This window comes from Cololabis saira, chromosome 14 (genome assembly GCF_033807715.1).
Source record: "Cololabis saira isolate AMF1-May2022 chromosome 14, fColSai1.1, whole genome shotgun sequence".
In the NCBI taxonomy this organism is placed as follows: domain Eukaryota; kingdom Metazoa; phylum Chordata; class Actinopteri; order Beloniformes; family Belonidae; genus Cololabis; species Cololabis saira.
In genome coordinates, this window is record NC_084600.1 from 9,005,719 (window position 1) to 9,020,996 (window position 15,278).

Sequence of the window (15,278 nt, forward strand, 5' to 3'; positions counted from 1 at the left end):
CACACTTTGAGTCAGATTTGCTTTTGCCAAATGATGACCACGTTCTTTCTTGTTTCTAAAGTTTTCACACTTCAGCTGAAGATAATTAAAGCAAGCACACACTGACAGGCGTTTATAAAGTATAACAGCAACACATGCTAGATTAATTAAGCCGTTAATGTATTCTCAAAGCATTTTAAATGTGATTCATAGTTCTAAGGACATGAAGATTTTATGGAATCACCTTTAAATAGTTTGGTTGTAGGTTGTCCGTACTTAGGCAAGACAAGTTTATTTGTATAGCACAATTCAAGACAAGGTAATTCAAAGTGCTTTATATCAACATTAAAAGCGGCAAGATACAATTAAACAGTAAAAAACAAATACAATTAAATAAAATGATAAGAAAAGAGGTAAAATATATTTTATCCTGATTTAAAGGATCTACAGTTGCAGCAGACCTCAGGTCTACAGGAAGTTTGTTCCACCGGTGAGGAGCAGAATAACTGAACGCTGCCTCACCTTGCTTGGTTCTGGTTCTGGAACCACAACAAACCAGATCCAGATGAAGCTCAGGGGTCTGGGAGCTTCATAGGAACTAACAGATCCAGATGAAGCTCAGGGGTCTGGGAGCTTCATAGGAACTAACAGATCCAGATGAAGCTCAGTGGTCTGGGAGCTTCATAGGAAATAACAGATCCAGCATGCATTTTGGTCCAAGACCATCCAGGTCTTTGTAGACCAGCAGGAAGATTTTAAACTCTATCCTTTGACTCACTGGAAGCCAGTGTAGTGATTTCATGACCGGTGTAATGTGGTCCAGTTTCCTGGCGTTTGTAAGGACTCTGTATCAGTGTGACGGTCCCCTTTACTGTCACATAAGTCACTTTTGAGTGTCTTCTTTTAGTTTGCCGTCTGTAACTAAGCACAGAATGACTGATATAACTATGTACTACTGACTGCTGGGCTGCAGCCCTGCCCAGCACCGCTCCAGTTACACTCTTCTATTTAGCTCAATATTACATTACCTCACCAGTCTGTATGCGGCACTGAGAGGTCACTCAGTGTTCAGTGAAGGGTTGCTGGTCCGTTCCCTTTTTCTCCACTTTAACTTCACCAGAATAGTTATTGAAGACAACTTTTGCCCCCCTGTTTGCCCGAGAGACAATTACACATCGTCCCCCTGCAGAGGGCAGTGTGATCAAATCCATCTATCCATCTATCATCTAAACCTGTTCATCTTGTTCAGGTTCACCTGGGGGTGGGGGGGTCTTCATCCCAGTTGTCAGCAGGAACAGGGAACCCTGGACAGGTTGCTGGTCCATCAAAGGGACACGCACAGTCAACCCGGCAGACTCCCACACAAACACAGATGTTTTAAATGTTTTAAATGCTTTAAATGTTTTAAAGTCACCTGTCAACCTGTCATGATGTGAGCATCTTTGGATGTGGACAGAGGTGTCTTCAGTATTCACATTCATTACTCAGGTAGAAGTATAGATACTAGAGTTTAAAAATCACCTGTAGAAGTTGAAGTATCAACTCAAGTTTTTTACTCAAGTAAAAGTATAAAAGTACTGGTTTCAAAACTACTTAAAGTATAAAAGTAAAAGAAATGTAAGGGGGAAAAAAGCCATTAAGGACAAAAGCCATTGAAAATGAATATATCTTAGTATAATGTAAATATATTAAAGAAGCATATATGTGTACTATTGAGCATTAACATGTGTTTCAGAGAGCAGGAGATATGATGACTAGTTGCCTATAAGTATTGTAATGGTGCAAAAAGTCAATCTTCAGAGGCATGTTATCATTTATCCTAACCTTTATTGGAATGTACATCCAAGTTTAGTTGCAGGAATCTGAGGGAACGGATGTAAGAACAAAACTGGACAAGAACATCTGAAACAACCACAACCAAATTCACTCTATCCGGATGGAGCAATTTAACTGGATAGTTTTTTATTAAAGGCTGAAATGAAATAGAGTAACGAGGCTGTTTTTAAAATGTAAGGAGTAAAAAGTACAGATAATTGCGTGAAAATGTAAGGAGTAAAAGTAAAAAGTCATCTGAAAAATAATTACTCCAGTGAAGTATAGATAACCAAAATTTCTACTTAAGTAAGCTAACAAAGTATTTGTACTTCGTTACTTGACACCTCTGGATGTGGGAGGTGTTCAGAGGAGCTGCAGGGAGCTAACGCAGGGCCAGGGAGGACATGGACACCTTTCACTCACAGATCCCAGCCTGAATTGGAGCTGGAAGCTTCGTGACACCACTGTGCTGCCTGCAGGGAAATCCAATGACAGATGCTGATGTTTCAAAACTCTGATGACTGGGTTAGACGGAGCTGCTGCTGATCTGCAGGCCAGAGAGCCGCTCTCTCCTCTCCTACGATGAGCACCAGCCCCCGACCTGCTGGGTACGAGGCTCGGTCTGGCGGGGAGCGTGCCTGATGTTCAGATGGGTTTTATCGAATGTCGTGTGGTGTAAACGTGATGGTATGGATTAGGGGTGTAACAATATATCGTGCCACGAAATTTTGCGATACAAAAACGTCACGATACATGTCGTGGAGGTGAGAAAACTGTAGCTGATATTGGGTTATTCATATGAATATATTGTGTTTACTAGTAACATCCTATTGGTGATCACGTGACGACCTCGACCCGCGGACCAAAATCTGACTCCGCTCAGAAGAAACTAGTACCGTTTTGGTCCCGATCACGGGACTCTTGGGGGGTTTTGAACTCCGAACTTTTACTTCTAAGGTGAGCATGAATCAATCTTTTTTATGATGTAAAGATTGTGTCGTCCCCAAAGGTGGGAGGATGAAACGATACCGGGGTTCACCTTACGGCCTCAGGCTGGAGCAGGTGAAGCTCTGAGCTCTGGCAGGAGATAAATAACAGTCATGTGGGACTTTTCATAGTTTATTTATTTACTTTTATTTATTTATTTATTCAATTTTAGTTGTTACATTTCTGGAAAAGAAAAAAGTCAAGTCATACACGAGAGAAACTATTCAGTTTGTGGCAAAATATTTGTACTTGAACTTGTACTTGTATGAAACTGAAGATGCATAATGCAAACCTGACATTTACTTTTAGTTCAGTTTGTGGAAAATGGTTGGCCTGGCTTTCTCTTTAAAACTTAAACAGTTATAAAGCATTACAAACTGTAACAATAGGGCAAACGCACAGCATTGTTTTGTATGTTGTGCTTTCAAATAAAAGACCATTTTTTCCAGTCACATGTTCCTCATTCAAGGTTGTTAAAAAAATACTGCTATAATATTGTATCGTTATTGTGACCTCAATATCGTGTATCGTACCGTATCGTGACATTAGTGTATCGTTCCCCCCCTAGTATGGATGCAGAGAAACTCTTTCTCCGTGGCGTTGCAGTCATGCTCGGCAGCAGAAACAATAGCCGTGGTCCTACATACATTCCTCAGAGCTCGCTCACACACCCACGTACTCTCTATTGTTCTGCTCCTTCCTTATTTCACTGGAGGATGTGGCTGCAGGGATGACTTTTTTCCAAGCCTATCCCACTGATCACAGATGTTGCCCTTCTCAGAGGCACATATCCCACACATGCCTGGGGCATGTACCAAATAGTTTCTCTGGCAGGACATCAGGAAGAAGAGCAGTGTCCCCCCCGGAGCGTTGGGGCCATTGGCTGCCGATCACGTGGCCGAAGGGAAGACCTCGTGGAAGCAGCCACTTGTGAGTTTATCTTCCCCCCCGCCCATCTCTGCTGAGCAGTCACACTTTGTGAAGGTGGGGAGCCCAGGATCTTCCCTCTTGAGTCAGGTGATGTGAGGAGGGCCGTGTGCTGGGAGTGGGGAGGAGGAGGAGGAGGAGGAGGGCGGGTGGCTTCCAGTGAGGGCATGTTTCAGGCAGGAATTCACTGCTCAAACAGAAAGTCACTAGGGTGCGAGTGAGAGAGACTCGGCTTGTTTCTGAGGATTAGATGTCATGGAGGTTGCGGGCTATACTGGGAACGTTCTGGATGCGGATGCTGCTGCTGCTGCGAGTGCGGACAGTGTGGATATCTCTGCAGGCTGTCGGGGTGAGAGCAGGTCAGCAGCAGACGACAGCACAGACCCTGAGGACGCTGCAGACGCTGCAGACGCTGAGACGGAGGAGGGCGCTGGTGCTGTAGGTGCTGTAGGTGTTGTAGGTGCTGGACGTCTCACTCAGTCAGAGAGTTGGACCCCTGCTGAGCGTGTGGACAGTTCAAGAGAGCGTGTGCAGAGTGCTGACACGGTGTGCAGTGGGTCGGACGGTGCTGATCTCACAAGCAGCAGCCGTTTGGGAATTGCTGTAATGGAGAGCGTGGAAGCCAAAGGTGACGGCCAGGACCGTGAGAGTGACGGAGACGACAGCGCTGAGAGTACTTGTCTGGAGGCCATGACGCCGGACGGCCAGGACTACTACCTGAGGCTGGGGGACACCCCCCGGCGGCGCTCCGCCCTGCGCCTCTCCCGCATCATCGCCCGGCAGCAGCTGCTGCGCAGGCTGGCACAAGGTAGATGTAGTGGGTTACCGCCAGTACTCCAGTTGTAAAAAGAAATCAGGGGGGATAGTGGATTTCATCATATGGGGACAGATAATTTGTGCTGATTACAAATAATATAATATATTACAAATAATAGCAGTGACCAAAACAGCTGCAGAAATACTGCAGGAATGACATAGCAGCAGTTAAATGCAGCCTTCTGTAAGCTTTAAATATCCACTGGGCTTACATCAAATACATCAAAACACAACAATAAAAAACACTTTTCTGAACTTATCAATATGACTCTGTCCTTCACAGGATAAGTAAAATGGATCACTGCAAAAACTCACAATCTTAACAAGAATATTTGTCTTATCATTTCATTTTAGTCAGAAAATCTTATTACACTTAAAACCATATTATCACTGGAAAAAACAACAATTTTCACCTGTTTCAAGTAGATTTTCACTTAAAATCAGTAGAAATAAGTGGAACAAGATTTTTTTGCGTGTAATGAGAAGATAAATCTTGTTCCACTGGCAGATTTTCCTACTTATTTCAAGTGAAAATGTACTTGAAACAGGTGAAAATTGTCAAATAAGTTATTTTTCTGGTGTTAATTTACTGGTGATGACTCTAAATGTTGAAATAGCAGGAAAACCACATTCATTGATGATTTCAGGGGGGATGCCGTCCCCCCTCATCCCCCCTCAACTCCAGTACTGGTTACCGCAAACCCTGGTCCACCTGCAGGGGAAGATCAGTCTTGATTTCCATGCATAACTGCTTTAAATGAGCCCGATGAGTTTGATGATCTCCCGGGATAAAAGCGAGTAATTTGATTTGGTAAAACTGCGTTGGATTTTTCTTTTAAGCGGTTTTTAATATTTCTCTCGTTGTGTTTTTTTTTGTGGTTGAACTTGTTGGCTTCAGATACAAACAGCGTCGGCCCTGATGTCAGTTTCTAAACGTGGGAAGGAAGCTTCTGATTGCAGCCACTTTGTGTGAGATTCTGTCCTCCTCCTTTAGGATTTCCTCATTATTTGACCAATTCCACAACAGCTTATACCCATTTAGATTTAGATCCAGATACGACAACCTGATTGTTCTTCAAGGTTTCTTTTTAATATTTCTGTTATAAACAGCATTTATGCGTCAGATTTGCCAGTTTTGCATTCATGAAGTTGGATATGTGAAGATATCTGAACCATAACAAACCCCAGAAAGCTATGATGTTATTGTTTTTGCCTGTTTTCCACCGACTCAACTGGTGACTTCCTCAGCTTCCTGTCACATGACTCGTGCTTCTCAAGGACTAAACGCAACATCTGGCTGAACAACACGGACACGGCCAGGGTTTCTGGTTGTAAGGGAAGTGTGGCTTCTCTTGCTCTTCTGAGGCTTGTTATCGGAGCAGTTTACTGACACATCTGCTGCTCCGTGTTATTACGGTATCCAAGATAACACGCCGTATGATTGATATGCAGAAAGAACAGGAACGTGTCAAGTCTCGTTGTCGGCGTGCTGCCCCGTCGATGATGAATTAGTCCACGATTCAAATATTGAACGTGTGAAGTGCAGATATGACAGGAATGTAGGTCAGACAGCAAGTTTCTGCCTGTGCTCGTTGACGGCATCACTTGTTCAGCTTCCACTCCTCACATCTTTCACCAATGCACCCATGTCTCCTTTCACCTTCCTTTCCCTCCCTCTCACACGCCCACACACACGCCATATTTAATTTAATTTATTTATTTAGCACCAATTTAAAAAAAAAAACAGTGCATGGAGGTTCCACTCCCATCAACAAAATAACAAAAAAAAAAACTGTGATGAAATAAATAAGATAATGTACAATAAATTTAAAAAATTTTCTGTAATGCAATTAAAAAAACAAAAATGTCATACATTCTGGATTCATTACAAATCAACTGAAATATTGCAAACCTTTTATTATTTTAATATTACTGATTATGGCTTACAGTTTAAGTTTAAGATTCCTAGAATATTCACATTTTTTGAGATAGGATATTTGAGTTTTCTTAAGCTGTAAACCATGATCAGCAATATTAAAATAATAAAAGGCTTGCAACATTTCAGTTGATTTGTAATGAATCCAGAATGTATGACATTTTTGCATTACAGAAAATAAAGGACTTTATCACAATATTCTAATTTTCTGAGACAGTCCTGTAAAAGAGAACATGGTTACAAGGTCTGGATTACATTTAAGATAAAGACATTGGCCCGGTTTCCCAGATCAGTTAAGTAGTTCTTAACAGCGAAAGACTTCTTTCACAGGCTCTTTAAGATGGTTTGAAAGAAGTCTTTCGCTGTTAAGAACTACTTAACTAATCTGGGAAACCGGGCCATTGAAGGTTAAGACAGAATAAGATGTTTTTTTTTAATAACTTTCTGAAGGAGGTAAAAGATAATGTTGACTTCAGCGACACATTCAAGTCATTCCAGAGTTTTGGATCTAAATGTAATAATAAATTGATGACCAGATGTTCCACAGAAGGGTAAATGAAGATTGCCACTGTATCTAGTTGGATATGAATTAAAATCAGATGAAAAAGTAAAAAACTGCTGGAAAGTGACAGGAAGATCTTGTTTTCTATTGATAAACTTATGCACAAACAAGCATGAGTGAAAAATATGAAGTTTATGATGGATAATATTGAATATTTCATAAAAAGAGGTGCAGATGGTTCGTGTCTACCAGACTGAGAGATCGTTCTTAACAATCTTTTTTGTATTATCAGTAATTTGTTGAGAAAAGTTGGATAAATTGCAGAGCAGACAATATTGCAGAAATTCATAAATGGAAATAAGAAACTACAGAGTCAAGTGAGCAGAGGGGAAATGTACACACTCCTCATAAATAATAGAATACAGTAGAATAAAATACAGATCATCTATTCAAACTAATGTGACTGAGGCACGTCTTATAACCAGCGTGTTGGTATTATCATATAGGACTAATTTGGGTGTAGAAAAACATTGTCTTTTTATATTGTCTCTTAAAGGTATAGTCCTTGATTTTGGAGAGCTAGCAAGATTTGAAACTGGCACCTCCTCTAAACCCCGAAAAATATCACAGAATATCTGTACTGTTTCTTATTGGGTCGGCACTGCGCATCATTTTTAGACACAACAATGAACGCATACCGCAAAAGTTGTGTCTCGGCGGAGGAACCCGACGTCCCAGCAAAATGAGCACAACAGAGAAGTGTTCAGAACAGCAGACAGAGCACACACTGGAGGCTGATTTATCGCCGCGTACCATACGCCGTAGGCTACAGCGTACCCTACGCCGTAGCCGTGGCAACAGAGCCTGCACGGCACCGCAGCCGTGACTCGAGTGTGGGAAGTTTTCCGGCAAGATTTTCGATGTGACGAGTGCGCACATGGGACAGAGGGGGGCGCGAGCAGGACTTAAAATGAAGGGATCTGATTGGTTCTTTCCCCCCTGCCAATCCTCTGGTCCTCTGACCAATCCGTGCCACTCGGTACGCAAAAAACAGATTGGTCAGAGTTTTTACAGGATTAAAGCTTTCAGAGAGGTCAGATTTTTTTCTTTCCTTTTTCTGAACACATTATTCACTGGCTACTCTCAGGATGGAAGGACATTTCACCCAGTATAACAATAAATGTTTTTGAATACGATTACAGACTATACCTTTAACTGAAGCCACTACATGCTACAAGAACGTGGGACAGATATGTTCGGGAACCATTTACTTTAGGTTAGGACATTAAATATTTTGGTTTACTTGATGTTTTAGAAAGTTTCTTTTTTTTGGTTCTAGTGGCCCTTTATTCAAGTTTGCAGAAAGAGAGTATGGGGATGACATACAGCAAAGGTACGCAGGCCGGGATTCAAACAGGAGGACTGTAGCCTCAGTATATGAGCCGCTTGCTTAACCCACTGCGCCACCGAGCGGCCCGTGTTTTCGAAAGTTTCGTGTTGTATTTTTCCTGGACTTCTGTTACGTTCAGGATGTCGTTTTGTCCTGCTGAAATAAATAAGGCTCTACCTTATATATGATTGAAAGAAAGAGAGAGATAAGTGGGATTGATACGTTCATAGTTGTGAAAGTTAAGTCCCTGTTTGCTTTTTCTTTTTGTTAGAACAACTTAAGTATTGTGATGAACTGTTTATGCTGATACTTTGGCTTTTGCAAGTGGCAGCAGCAGTTAGGTGTTATTTTTCAGGGTTGTCCCTTTTGTGTTTTGCGTTTGCCTAATCTTTAAAATATTTTATTTGGAGTTGCATTTAAAATGTACAGATACAGTAGAAAGGCATAACCTTATGGAGCTATCAGCTAAAACAGTCCCTCTTCTCATCTTTACTTTTGAGATCTTAGTATATTTAGGCTTCTTCTACTTTAAGTTAATTTATTCATTCATTTTTTAATGAATAAATAAATCTAGCTGAAATTGTTTTTCATATGACACTGGTATCAGTATTAGAATATTTTTTCAAGATGGAGCTGATATGGTGTCTTTACATAACTGTCAAGCCTTTAAAAGATTTTCATTCTGTTATCGCAACCCAGTCTCACATAGAAACGTACCCTGCCTACGTTGGTCCAAAGTGCAAAAACGTAGAGCTAGAAATGTAATCAAAACACATTTTTATGCAGAAACTAACTCATAATATGGATTTTTTTTCAATAAAAAATGAGAAATGTCTGCCATGTTTTTTTGTGTCACGGCCAGAATCTTGAAAGTCATGTGACTTGGACGCAAAGGAATAAGCAGAAAAAATGTAACAATGTAACAATTCAAGGGCTATTATTGTAACCCCTCTACGTTTTTGCACTTTGGACCAACGTAGGCAGGGTACGTTTTTATGTGAGACTGGGTTGGTTATCTTATACTTTAAAATGTGTCCTGTCATTACAATAGGTTTCTCCACTCATTCAGTCAGACTTTCTTTAAAGCTGTCGCCTCTTCATATTTTATTTAAGCACTACATGAAAATCCTCAGTGAGGTCGTGTGATAGAGAGAAAGTTACCGATCACTCATGCTACCAAACCACAACTGCCTGTCAGAGCAGACAACTTTACTGCACTCAGTTGAGGATAAAAGACTAAAAAAGAAAATTATAAAGGGAATAACATGTGGCATGTAGAAGCAAAGCCTTCCAGGCTGCTTCAGCCTTGTGATCATCTGATTTGATATGAATGCCGAGCTGCAGCTCTGCTCCTCATCTCCCTCTGCTGGAGAAGAGCTGGCACTCCTGGCCGTTAGCAAACAGCCTGGTGACCTTCACACTGCTTTTCTTATCCTCTCTCAATCTGAGATGACTCGCCATAGCCCTCAATGTTTCTAATCATTTCATCCAACTGCAAATTCATAACAAAATGTCCACTTCTCTTATGTTGAATATTGGACTGTGCCTAAAGCCTGCAGTGTTCAGTAGGAGGCTCTGTGTCCGAACCGGCATTGATTTCATACCATTATTGATTCTGTTTTACAGCACATTGCTGAGGGCAGGACATCATCACAAAGGAGCCACACCAGTCTGCTCAAACATATATCTCATTCACATCTCTCTCTCCTTCTGCCCCCTCTCCCACCACTCCTCCTCTGTATTCTTCTACTTTTCTGACCATTAAACACGAAGGACTAAGTGCTTTAGCATATGTGGGGAACATGGCTGCTCTCCAGGCAGCATGTGTGTGTCTAGTTATGCGAGTGCTTCTCTGTTCCTTATCATTGCCATTTATCTTATATATCAATATTTTCCCGTCTCTTTTTTTGCAAACGTGACTGTGCTCTCTGGTTCCGCTCTGCGGTTCCGCTCATATCCATGAGTGCTCTTGGCCTAGGAAAGATCCCAGCAGAATCCCACTGACATGTTCAGCCCACGAGCTTCCTGCTGCTGCTGTTCTGAGCTCACATGCTGCTCTGGACGCATGGGAAATTCAGAGCAGGAAATGATGTCATGCCAGGCTCTTAAGGGTCCCTGCGACCCAGTAGTAGACAGACATAACACACACTCACGCACGGAGAAAAAAAAAAGAAAGCCTGTCAGAAAGTCAAGGTTAACGGCTGAGGATAAAAGGCAGGAAATGAAAGCCAGAGGAAAAGAAAGGGCAAACTTTCATCCAGAAAGATAAAGGAACTGTGAGGACATCGGGGTGCTTGTACCGGGGTTATTATGTAACACAGCTGGCACCCTCGTTATGTAAGGAATTGCCTCACACCTCCCTTTGTCCCACACTTGGATGCACAAATTCATTTGCCAACACACAAGCACACACTCCCTCATGCACATGCATGTGCTGCTGCTGGCCGGCCGCCTGTCGTCACATATCCTCATGACAGGGACAGGAGGCACTGGTGGCCTACTTACAACATATTTATGTCCTCATTTACTATTCATTCAACTCCAGCCCACTACACTTGCAAAAACCCTCAACTGAAGGCAAGGCAAGTTTATTTGTACAGCACAATTCAACACAAGGTAATTCAAAGTGCTTCAGATTCAGACGTTTTATTGTCATTATACGGGGCATAAAATGAAATTAAAAGCAGCACGGAGTGGTGTTTTCCTTCAAGAAAAAAATGTAAGTAAAAAGTAGAATAAGTATAAAATAAAATAGTACAAAATAAAATAGACTGTAAAAACGGTGTACATACAAATGTATAGCTTGTATTTCTGGTGCAACGCTGTTTCTACTGGTTCTTTGGAGGTCACCAGTTTTGTCCTGCACCTTTAAACCTTTGGGAGGTTCCTTTAGTTCCTGATTTTGTTCCACCTGGAGCAGAAATACAGACAGATGCAGCCCAGAAGTCCAAAGCTGATAACATGCATTGATGGTTTTTTAACTTAAGAGAAGATTTTCCAATTACATTTTTGCTCACCATTTGTGCATCACTTGTAGTCAAGGCAAGTTTATTTGTACAGCACAATTCAACACAAGGTAATTCAAATTGCTTTACATCAACATTAAAAGCGGCAAGACACAATTAAACAGTAAATAACAAATAAAATGAAATAACATGATAAGAAAAGAGGTAAAATAATAAAAAGCACAAGTTGTTAAAAATTAAGTGCAGTAGATCCAGCAGGTACATCACATTCTTACAATGGCAAGAATTACGTTTCTATACGGTCAAAACGTACAAAGACCGGGTCAAATACAGTATTACAAAAGTACTGTATTTTCTGGACTATAAGCTGCACCTGCATACAAGTCGCATTCGCTCTATTTAAAAAAAAAGATATGCAAGCCACAGATATTTATGTTTTTAGATTAGATATTTACTACATGTATAGAAGGATTTTGAACTGTAAATGATGTACATGTTTGTACCTAAATACATCCTTTCCTAACAGTGTCTTTTAACACGGCAGCAACTTTGCTGATTAAAACGGGACAGAACCAAGAGAAAATAACCGTTATTTATTTATCTATTTATCTGTTTGAAATCTGTTTCTACTTCTATCTGCTAAAGAAGAAGTAGCGTATTCTTCTTTGCATTTATTTTGTCTTAGTTTTGATTCTAATTCCGGTTAGAGCACCCCGAGTGGTGGAAGAAAAATCCACAGAATAGCTGCACCTTTGTATAAGCTGCATGGTTGAAAACCTAGGAAAAAAGTAGCGGTTTATAGTCCAGAAAATACGGTAATCTGTGCCGATTCGTGCGGTGAATCAGACCAATTTGACAATTCCATGTCACAATGCTTGCATTCAGGACTTATCCATCACCAGTGTAACTTCGCACGGTTTTAAAAAATCACAAGTATTTCATTCAAGAGTACGCTGAAGAGGCTATTGGGTTCTGTTTAAAGCTAATACTACAACTGAAGTGCAGTGTTATTGACTGCTCCTTGATCCAAGTGTACGGACGTTCTGTTGTGGATGTATGTGAGTGTTGGAGGAGTTGATTGTCCTGCCGAGGACGTGCAGCTGCTGCTGCAGACGCAGCGTTGGGTGAGGGCTGAACAATGACAAGGAAGTCTGGAGACCTGCGCACTGAAACATGGATTGTGTTGGAGTTATTTAAATCCTTCAAATAGTGCTGAAACGTACAAAGTACATGCTCACATGAAATACTGTTACTGCTGCCACCCAGAACATAATAAATACATTAATAATACATTTTATCTATAACGCACTTTATATTTGAATCAAATCTCAAAGTGCAACAATAAAAACAAGTTGAAAAGAAAAGCAGCAAAATTAAGATGGACTAAAATTGCAAGAAAAAAAAGAAAGTCAGAACATGTTCACCTATGCACAGCTAAGAGATTAAAATACCGTATTTTCTGGACTATAAGCTGCACCTGCATATAAGCCGCATCCGCTCTATTTTTGAAAAAATAATTAAAAAAAAGATATACAAGCCGCATCCGCTCTATTTAAGAAAAAAAAAAGATATGCAAGTCGCAGATATTTATGTTATTAGATTAGATATTTACTACATGTACAGAACCATTTTGAACTGTAAATGATGTACATGTTTGTACCTAAATAGATCCTTTCCTAACAGTGTCTTTTAACACGGCAGCAACTTTGCTGATTAAAACGGGACAGAACCAAGAGAAAATAACCGGTATTTATTTATCTGTTTATCTGTTTGAAATCTGCTTCTACCTACTTCTATCTGCTAAAGAAGAAGTAGCGTATTCTTCTTTGCATTTATTTTGTCTTAGTTTTGATTCTAATTCCGGTTAGAGCGCCCCAAGCAGTGGAAGAAAAATCCCCACCTTTGTATAAGCTGCACGGTTGAAAACCTAGTAGCAGCTTATAGTCCAGAAAATACGGTACATAGTTTCTACTGAAGTTAGGCAAATAACAAACCCAGAGTTAACTTACACTCAAGAGGGCGACTCTTCATTTTCGTTATTGTCAACATATTCAAAGTAATTAAGTGAAAGCGCTCATGTCTCACTTAATGCTAATCTTAATCATTTCCTGCTGCCTTCCTGCAGTGACTCCTGCTACCCATCTGCATTTGCAGTCTTATTTTAACCTGTCTTGTCTAATAAAGAGTAAACCAATCTGACAATCTCCCAGTGAGTAAATAATCAGCGTTGGCTGTGGTATGTCTTCCTCCCTGCGGTTTTCCCACGAGGTCTCGGCTCCCCACCCTCGCGTCGGACAGTCTCATCTTTTTTCGGTATCCTCTGAGTCACCGGGGGCGACATTTGGGCTGTTCTTTACTGCGTGTACATACGTGTGTGTGTGAATGCACCCAGGACTCTCCCACACATTGTTCTGCTCAGCCAACCAAGCGGAGGCCCAGTCTCCTCACGAGGCCCGGCCTTTTTTCTTCTGGGCTGACGTGAAGTCGGTGTCCAGCAGCTGTCAGGCCTGCAAACCTCCGGGGTCTGGCTGATGCAAGCGCCAGCTGAAATGAGCCATTTCCTGCCCTGATGCCATGGGGCAACTGCTCCAACTGCTCTGGTACTCGCCAAGGAGAAGTGGACGTCCCCGTAGGAGCCCGGTGGGAGGAAGGATGAGGGGGCTGTTGTGAAGAACAGGGAGGATGCGTGGATGAAAGCAGGATTTTTGTTTGATGTGGGAAAGATAAGAGTTTAAGAAAGAGAAAGAAAGGAAGGTGAAGAGTGACTGCAGGGGGAAAGATGAGGGTGAAAAAATGAAGGGATTGTCTTTATTTCAATGAATTTGAGGTAAAGGGAAGAAAAGGATGACGTGTAAGGTACAGAAAGACGAGGTAGATTAGATACATAACTGAAAAAAAAGAAAAGAAAAAAAGCCAAATTGGGCATGAGGCAGAGAGAGCTGTAAAAATAGAGAGTTATTGTATGTGGATCCTAAGAAAGATGAAAGTGCAAGAGAGGAGGTTGAGGGGAAAATTAGAGGGAAGAGAAAAGCTGCATGGGGCAGGCTGGGAGAGGGAGGCAGAGCTGTAAACACAAGGCTCGGAGAGGCGGCGAGAAGGAGAGCACCCAATCCTTCGCCACTTGACGAAAAAGCTGCACGACGGCGAAGGTTTGAGCCGAGGGATGGAGAGAAACCTTCAGTCTGAGGAAAGGAGAAATAAACCTTTATCATCCCGTCACCATGAGAGCTTCCAGTAAGTTTTGTAAGGTGAATTGTTTGCTTGAACTGCTTCTCGCCGGTGGAATTTCTCTTTCTCTTCAGTCTATTCTCAGAAATCCCCCTCAAAAAGAAACACTTACTTTCTCTTTTTTTGCAGTCTGCCCTGGTATTGCTTCATATGTGATTTAGAGCGAGGAGTTATTCTAAGAATGCTGGAAGAGGGATGTAATTGCTGGATTGTGGTGACAGTGTCATTTCCTCTGAGCGTTCCCATCTCTGATGGTGAAGATGGAGGCTTTTTATTGCCCGGCTGAACTTTGTCCTCTGTGTTTCGGTGGTGCCTTTTCCCCCGTTTAACAGCAGCACCTCTACGTGACAAACCTGGATGAGCGAGGCCTCGGCAGGTTTAACAGCTCTGTCTGCAGGTTTACAGTCTTCAGATCTGTCCTTTAATGCGCTCTCTACATTTTACAGTGGTATAATTGAAGTGAGAAGTGTGATTCCTGCGTGTCTGCACAGCGTGTACGTCTCGGAGCTCCACCGTGCTGATTCAGACATGTGTGACCTGGCACCAGACCGTTGGGAAGTGTCTGTCAGCACAAAATACGGCTGCATAGCGCTTTAATAAGTGTCTGCTCATAAACTGAATGTATGCACGCACACACACATGCACGGTTCTTGGGCTGCCAGTTCAGCAGTGTGAGCAATACATATGCTAGCGGAAAAAAGTAGTAAAACTAAAGCCCGTAAAATGTCTGAT